Raw genomic sequence first — 8,769 nt, forward strand, 5'->3', positions numbered from 1 at the left:
ACAAGATGCAGCATTTCCTGGAGTGTGACCTCCTGCAAAGGTGTAAAGGGTGGGCGGAGTATTGGGAAACATTTTCCAGCCACTCTTCAGAGCTGGCTTTTAAACTTATGTTTTGTTTTCAGAGACCAGATATCTGCAGACAAATCCTTCAGAACAAGTTGTGCGCTCTGCAGCAATCTGTACCTGGCACTGCAGAAATGCTCAAGAAAAGTAGTAGTGAAGCATAAGCAGCCCAGGCTATTTCAAAAGGTACCAACACAGATACCAGTTGTTCTTCAGGAAACAGCATTATTGAGGGTTTGGCAGCATCTAAGAAGAAATAAGTCATTATGTTCCAAAACATGGCTAGGCCAAAATAAGATCAAGCATACTGAGATGGCTTTGGTTTCATTAAACGGAGAACTCACAGAAGCGTGGAAATGAAGAATAAGATTTGATTCCAACAGGAAAAATGAACTTTGGCAGACTTTGCATCTAAACTTTACAAACTATGAAAACCATTGTGAAACATTATGGAAATTAGAAGCATTATGAAAAACAAGGTCTAAGAACAAGTAACTTCACCTCCTTGCAACAGAGCAATACCCAAACACACAGCCCCAGGACAGCGTCTCTCAGTTTCTACAAAGCTATATTCACAATAAACAGAGACTCAAATATATGCATATATGTAAGTGATATATACACACACACACACACACACACACACACATATATCCTCCCCTCTCTAACAACATATAACATCGTATCAGCACTTCACTAGCTTTTATGCCACATTTATTGTATTTCAATCTGCAAAGAACTTCTACAAAATTAAACTGAGACAGGAAATTACTATTCTAACATAAATAATCTTGCTTCTGAAAATGGCAGCTTTAACACAATCAACAAAACAATTCATAAATTAAAGAAATTCTGTCATACTTATTAGTTTTGTGTGCTCCATCTTTTATAGAATATTACAATGTAAATTGAAATTTTATGATTTAATAAGCTTATGTGAGAGCCAAGTATCCACATAACTGTAACGAGCTGTACTCCACTCTTAATCCAGGGCTGTTGGTCCACACAGGACTCTCTTTCATTATCGAATCCTTGGCTTTTGACAAACCAGACACTATTAAAGTACCTTCTGAAAAGCACATTTACAGCACCACAGTCCTTCAAATATATAGGCTTTAATTCTGGAGAATAGTTGTTGTAAAGTGGAATATAGGATCCACCTTTCTTCCACTGTGAATCAACTTTGCAATTTCCATTGTGCTGCATAATAAAACAGTGGCAACAAGCAAATATACACACATATAGGCATGCATGTGTGAGGTCTTGTATCAAGCTGACAGACACTAAAATGGAATAACAGAAAAATTCGGGAGAGAGAAAGGTTTATTTGGCCTCCAAATCTTTGGTTAGTTCTATAAGGATAATACTTAAGATATAAAGTTCCTTTGTCTTTGGTGCACTAGAGTCAATATAAGATGCCAGCTGCCATCTTTCAAAAAGTTGCCAGCTCACCTAGGAGCATATTATTTTGTAGAAAGCATGAGTAAGCGATGCACAGGGCTTCTGGTTTGATCTCAAAGCCGCCTTCTTAAAACATACGTAAAAATGTTGTGCAATCTGGATCCAGACACCACTCTGCAACTGCCTTAAGAAGGGCCACCAGTACCCTGACACTGCTATTCTTTATATAAATGCGATGCCTTTAACTACTTGCAAGGAGTATGACATCTGAAATTAAAGGGTGTCCAACTACTATTTACTATCAGTGTTTACCCTTACTGCCTAAAGGAAAGTATCAATCAAGGAATGATTCAGTCAGGCCACCACACTCCCCACGAGTGGCCCTCACAAACGTTTGCCAACAAATCAGGTGAATGAAAGATGTTCAGTTTTCTTTCCTATGGGGAATGGAAGTAGAGCTACAAACACAGTGACTTTTAGAGGTAGAGAAATTGTTAGATTTTCATCCTGTGCTTCTAAATTTCAAACACAACCTTCAACCTGAGAGTCTTTTACCATATTATTGCACCCTAGAGTGCAGACCATTGCACCCAAATTCATGTTGGAAGTACATTTTCAGTGTTTCCAGTTCCTTTAGAAATTATGTTTATAGAATATCTTTGGAAGAGAACGAACTCTTTATTCATAATACATAAGCTTTACATTTTTAATAACAGAATTAGACCTTCACTGATTTTATAACTATACTATTAGCCAACACACTCTGGTTTCAAATTATTTCGAAATAACTCACACAATGACTTCTGCAGTCAGAACCGGAGAAGCATGGACTCTGAAATAGCCAGTGTGTGTTAAATTAAGCAATAATTGCAGTTACCTCTGATGAAAGCACAGTTGATGAAAACAGTTTCCTTACTCCTTTGCAAGCCTGGATTTCTTGTGAGACAGTAGAATAGGTGTGCTGCTGATCGCTGTTCTATAAAATGAATTATAAAATGATTTAAGAAAAGACACAGAGATCTCTGCATAAACTGTTTCTCAGTATATTTTCTTTACTTGTTGTACAAGGTAAATAGGTTTGTTTAAAAGCAGAATGATAACTTACAGGTACACCAGCACAGAGTCTATGTTACCTTATTACTAAATATGTGTGTTGGACTAGCATGTCCGGTAGGATCACTTCCTGCTGCAAACGCATGACCAGAACCTCTGCAGATGTCAATCAATGACTCATTGCTCCCAGCTGAGGAAAGTTTCCCTTCAAGACACCATTTAAGCACATGTGGGAGCTTTCCTGAGTCAAGACTTTAACGTTTGCCAATGCCTAACACAACAGGGACCTAATGGGAGCTTTTAGGTGCTGCTATAAGAAGCTTATTTATTACACAGGCCATATTAACCTATAGGACGTACACTCACTGAACTTCAAGACTGGTAAGAATCACATACGATTATGAAAAGAAAATATCTTTGGGAAAATATTATTGTAATAAATTTCTTTGTCGCTGCACTGGATTCTAGTAGCATGTAGAGGGGTTAAATTTACAAAACATAGCATTTGCAAACAAAACATGCATTATCTTGGAGTGGAACAAAGTCATCTCGTCCCTCTCTCCCAAGCCCTATAATCTCCTAATTTTACTAAGGTCTTATCCTGCAATACTGCACCCAGCAAAGCTATTTATGCACGTGCTACTCCACCTGAGTAATACTACTAACTCAATATCCACAGAGATATAAACAAAATCAAACAACCATATCACCATATGTCAGGTGAGGAAGAAATTGGAGCTTTCTGTTTTGCGCACTTCCTTCAGAACCAGCTATTTTCTTTATTGCAAATATTTCTGTGGCAGACCAATACATGTTAAGGAAGGCCCTGAGTGCTGGACAGTTTCTAGCTGTGGAAGAGAAAAGGTTTGCTTTACTTTTCAGCGCTGACAGGTCCTCATGCAATAAAACTGCCAGAAGTGTTACCTAACATTGTTGTCTGCATCGCAATCTGTTTCACAGTAACACTGGGTCTGAGTAGCAGTAATAGAATTAATTATACTTCATTTTGCTGTCTTTAACAGTATTGACCAAATTTAAGAACAAATGAGAAGTGCTTATCAAGCTTGAAGAAAATAATCCATCAGTGGCACAATTTAAATTCTCTGCAGTTCTCTTATTAATCAAAGTAACACTTACTATCCTATCTCCACTTCCCATTAACAGTCATTAAGCACTGTTGCTGATTGAAGCAATTTCTTTAGGGATCTCAACCTCATTTTTAAGAGAATCTTCTACAGTGGAAAACAATATCATATAGGAGCAGTGACTTCAAGAGAGGAAGAAGGTTCTTCAATCATGTTCTGACCTTGACATTTCTCTGCAGCAGAAGTTCACAAAGTACACAACCAACACGCTCCAGACTTCTGCTGTCTTTCCTCTAGCAGCACTATTGCCCCCATACTAATAAGGGAGGAAAACAGCACTTCAAAAGACAGTTTTAGCCAATAGGTTAAGTGTCTTTAACAACTGTACCCACCTGCACCAGTGATTATTATTTATAGAGCTTTTTCATACACAGGGAACCAATAAACAAAAAAAGAAGTCATGAGACAGCTCATTCTGTCACCTTATTGTCAACCCTAGGAGAATTCCAAGTTGTGATAAATCTCAAAGGTTACAGGGTACAGAAAAGATTTCTGATGTTGACTTTTTCTCCCCATTATGAACAATGTCATAGATTGATAGTTTTTGCTGGAATAAATGCAGTCCTTCACTGAGGAAGCTTAGCATGTGGATGTGACACAAAGGGGCAGGAAAAAGCCTGAGCTGTGAGCACGAGCAAAGGCACGGTAGATCAATAGCTGTGCAGGGCTGGGGGTGCACTGTTTAATCTCTACCACACTGATCCAAGAAACCAGTCTTAAAGGTGGCACACAGACACTCAGAGTAAGAAGTGCTTTGTTACTACGAGGTCCCTGTGATTCTGTGCACTTTCAGGGAATTTATTCCACGCCATCAGGCTTCTCAGGTTCCTCGCAAGGCCCTCAGGTTTACTGTTTTTACAAGTCTTCAGCCTGCATTGTTGTCCCCTGATTCAGAAATTCCCAGAATATTTCACTTTTATTGCTTTAGACAGTTTTAGGGAAAAGCTCTCTCTTCCTAAATCAAGCATGCTGTTTGGAGGCTCGAGAATCCAGAACGAGCTTAGGTTCGAGCAGCAGTGAAAATACTGAGCTTTAATAGCGTCATAATGATGTTTACATGCAAGACAGAAGTTCACTGTGTCACAATTCAGTTAAGCAAAAGCCATATTTCAGAGATGGGCCTGACTTTCTCTGCGTTTCTACCTCCTGAGTCTCCCATAGAGCAGAGCTTCTACTGACTGGCCATTTTTGCCAGGTACCCATCTGCCTCTCGGCCTCTAAGCAGGAGCTTTGCTGGCTGGTGTATCACTGTGCCAATATCAAACCTACCATCAGCCTTGTTCAACCTAAACATCCAACGTTCAAGAGCTCAGGTCTGGAATGATCATCAGCGTTCACACTGTGCACTGCTTCCAAAATTTGCCTGCCTTCACACGGAGTGAGGTTCACTTTATTCTTCCACAGAGGAAAAATTCAACTGTACTGAAAGCGGAGATGTCACTTCTGCTTAAGAAGTATTTGATCTGTGAATTGGTGGATGCTGGGGAGTATTTTAGGGAAGTATCACTATGCAAGAGACAGATTACCAACGTTGGTGGATGATGGGTCTGTCCCAGTGTGGCCACAGCCCTTCCACTTCTGGAAAGGAGGGAAAAAAGGATGGAAATTTGGCTGTGTACTCTGCCAACTTACCAGCCTGCTTACCACCAACACTTACATCTCTAATGAATGAAAACATGATACAATCTAGTAATTTGGTGGCCAAACCGTGTGCTGATTTTACTCCATATGTGAATGGCAGACTGCAGTTTCATGTTGGCAGAATTCAGCTCAGAGAAGAAAGAAGAACAAAAATACCATTTACCTTTTATGCAGTTACTACTCCATAAAACTACACAATTCCAGCCTCCACAATACGAAATGCTAGGCTGGATTTTGGATCAATGTAATACCTACTCCCGTTAAAGCACTTAAAAAGGAAAGCATCTACAAAGTGTCCCATTAGGCTGACAAATTTACAACACCATGAATAGAAAACCAGAATAAGGCATTGTGTTTAGGGAGCATGAATGGATTTCAGATCTGTGATGTTTCATCTATATGAACAAGGTTAGATAGGCTATCATATACTGTCTTGCTGTTTATTAGATCCACATGCTACAGACACGTGTATTCAAGTATATTAGTAACCAATTGTGGAGTGAATTATGGCAATTGTAGTGGGACTAAATAGAGGCGCATGGGAACATATTACATTTAAGCTTCCATCTGTACACATGCAAACTTACCTTTGCTGAAGAGGATTAGCAGGGAAATCCTTCCCCACGTCCCCTCACACACCGAACACCACCTCTGCCAAGCGCGTGCTGCAGGGCCCCGGGTGTAGCAGCACTCTGCTCTTCAGTAGCTCCATTCAGAGGCAGAAAGGGATTTCCTGTTTTGAGGAAAAATGTTTGAGTCCTACATATTAACGAATGACTTGGATTCCTTAGATGACACTTCTGGGGCAAAAAGTATGCCCTTACTACGGTCTAGTCCTGATCTATGCTAAGCCCCTCTCTGCCAAACCACATATGTGACCTCGACCCAAGTTCATTTCTTTGGACTTCAGGAGCAGTCTGAAATGTGGCTGTGTGAATAATAATCACTGTATATCTAGGCAAATCCTGAGCTGGTAAAAAAGCTAAAAAGCTCTATTGATGTACATATGATTGACATCGTATAAGAATTTAAAACAAAACAAACATAGGGAAAAAAACCTATAGGAAGATAGAAGGGATCATTCTATGTATAAAACCTTATCTTCTCTTTCTCCTTCATGAGTTTAGTTCTGCTTGTAAGTTCTGTAAACCAGACAGAAACAAAGTTCACTAATTGCAGGACAGCCATTGAAATAATACATGCCATAGCAGCCATAGCTTTCTGTCATCTTTCTAGGGCACTTGGGTTGCACTAACTATGTATTCTCATAAGTTAACTCATTGCATTATATAGCCTGTTAGTCAAATGAATTGTTGGGAACAATCTGTCCCTAGTCAAGCCAGAGAAGGCTGTTTGTTTAACTACAATGATATTTTACAAAAAGTAAGCACATTTAGTGCCACAGTCATGGAGCTGTAGATATTTTCATCTTATTAAAATGGATAGATATATGACGGGACAAGGGGAAAAAGGCAATTTTTACTCGTCTGCTTTTAATTTTTGATGTGAGCACCATATTATGATAAGCGCTTCCAGCATATCTTACATAATAGAAAAATAAAATGTCTCTGCACAGAACCAGGAGTCACATATGTTGAAGGTCACTTGCCTCACAACTTTACAAATAGTTCATTGATACAATGTGAGAGCGAGGCAAATAAATGTAATTAAAATATACTAAAAACAATAATGAACAACAGTGGATTCTGTTTACACTGGAACTAAGCAGAAACCACATAACCTCTGCAAACTATTTTCACTTAGCACAATTCAGATGGAATTATTGCCATGACCTTTTAAAAATGTGCAAGCATGAATCGATAGCCTTTCAGAGGCAAGACTGCAGGAGCAGAACTGGGCGCGCTGTAATGGTGTGTATTTCTGCATCAGAAGGCAGTTGAAACCTAATTATCGTCAATCACATTTGTATGGTCAGTCAAGGTGGTGATGAGCGTTTTCCAGGTAAGTGTACGTGGGCACGCACCTATATGAGTGTCTCTGTGCGCACATGCACACACCTACAGCTCTTTGGATGTCAGTGAGGTGAAATTTAAAGGTGAGTTATAGGCAGTGTCACTCATTTACAATAACTAACACTGGTCTGTCAGAAACAGCAACCTGCACATGATGTAGGGCCGGCTGGCAGGCTGCCACCCTCCCACAGACCTTGCAGCCAAGAGGCACGCTTTATTGTTGAGGTCACCAGGATGCTCACTTGGACACCTGCCATCGGTTATTAAAAAATAACAGTTGGCCAATCAGCAACATTTCTCCAGCCCAAGGACAACATAAGAAACTCCGTTTTGATAAGTAAGAAGCAACCCCTGACTACCAGTGTGGGCATGCTTGCTTTTTGCTCCTCTCCCAAAGCGCCGCTGAGTGGTCCTCACAGTTCTTCCTCCATTGGCGTAAGCGGACAGGCTTCCACAAACCGCACCTGCTGCAGGCGTCTGCATCGGTCCCATCTCTGGGGCTATGAGGAGAGCTTTGAAATGATCATCACAAGCCAGAGCAAACGCTTTGTACAATTAATCTTTCTACCTATGAGCAAAATATTAACACATACAAGTGCTTAGTTTCATTCAATAGCCTCAGGATGAAAGCCCAGCATTATTCAAACACACTTCAGCGAAAGATGCATAAGGTTGTCAAACCGCATTGATATCAGGAAAGTGTTGGCGACTTACTGCAGCTCTTCTGAATGCTAAGTCACGGCTGCGCAGGTCTGAGCCTGGCAAAAGAGTAGGCTTTAAATGGCATTTCTGTAGAGACTGAACCAACCCCCAGACTAGCTCTTCCTAGGGCACACCAGGAGGTACTTGATGCCCACCATAACCAGCGCTGTCTTTAATATCATCTACAGTCTTAGAAACATTAAAAAAATGTACTGAGAACCAAGAATGCCCACCGTTTGTTGTGCAAAGTCTACCAATAATGGTAGGCCTCCAAAGATAAACAAGTCTTATTTTGAGTCTGGGATAGTTTCTTCCAGAAGTGCTTCTTCCCCTTCGAAACCTTACAATCAAAAGGCAGATCAAAAACTCAGGCTCACGCTCCCCAGCGCCAGCTGGTATGGGCCCCCGACAGGCTGGACAGCTCAGACCACTGGCGAGTCGTCTGGGGGCCTCGAGTTTTGCGATGTCCCTGCCCAGCAGTGGCACCCACGTGTCCATCCCATCCACCTGGGAGGCACATCCTTGTTCTTAGCTAGTCAGGAGTTAATCCCAGTAAGAAGGTGATGCACAATATTTTTAATATGATCCCATTTTTGGTGGTCAGTCATTGGTAAAATAGGAGAACTGTGTGCACTGCTGTTTATTACCTCCTCCCAGCAAGCTCTGAGCTGCTGAAGGGAGCAGCGCAGAACTGAGGAGCTCCTAGTACAAAAGTACAGCCAAGAGCTTAAAACCTGTGCCTTACAAGTGCGGTGGGAATATTATCATATCACATGTCTCTCTCAAGGGGT

At 40.8% G+C, this 8,769-nt stretch overlaps 1 long non-coding RNA gene across 1 annotated transcript; it reads right to left on the reverse strand.

Annotated features, from left to right (window-relative positions):
* Nucleotides 1-232: 232 nt before the first annotated feature.
* On the reverse strand, nt 233-6,298 carry LOC138066171 (uncharacterized). The gene is made up of 3 exons (XR_011139412.1): nt 5,891-6,298; nt 2,342-2,440; nt 233-309 (listed from the first exon to the last, which is right to left on the reverse strand). It is a non-coding gene; the product is annotated as an uncharacterized lncRNA (long non-coding RNA).
* Nucleotides 6,299-8,769: the final 2,471 nt, after the last annotated feature.

The sequence above is a fragment of the Struthio camelus genome, chromosome 2 (genome assembly GCF_040807025.1).
Source record: "Struthio camelus isolate bStrCam1 chromosome 2, bStrCam1.hap1, whole genome shotgun sequence".
Taxonomy (NCBI): domain Eukaryota; kingdom Metazoa; phylum Chordata; class Aves; order Struthioniformes; family Struthionidae; genus Struthio; species Struthio camelus.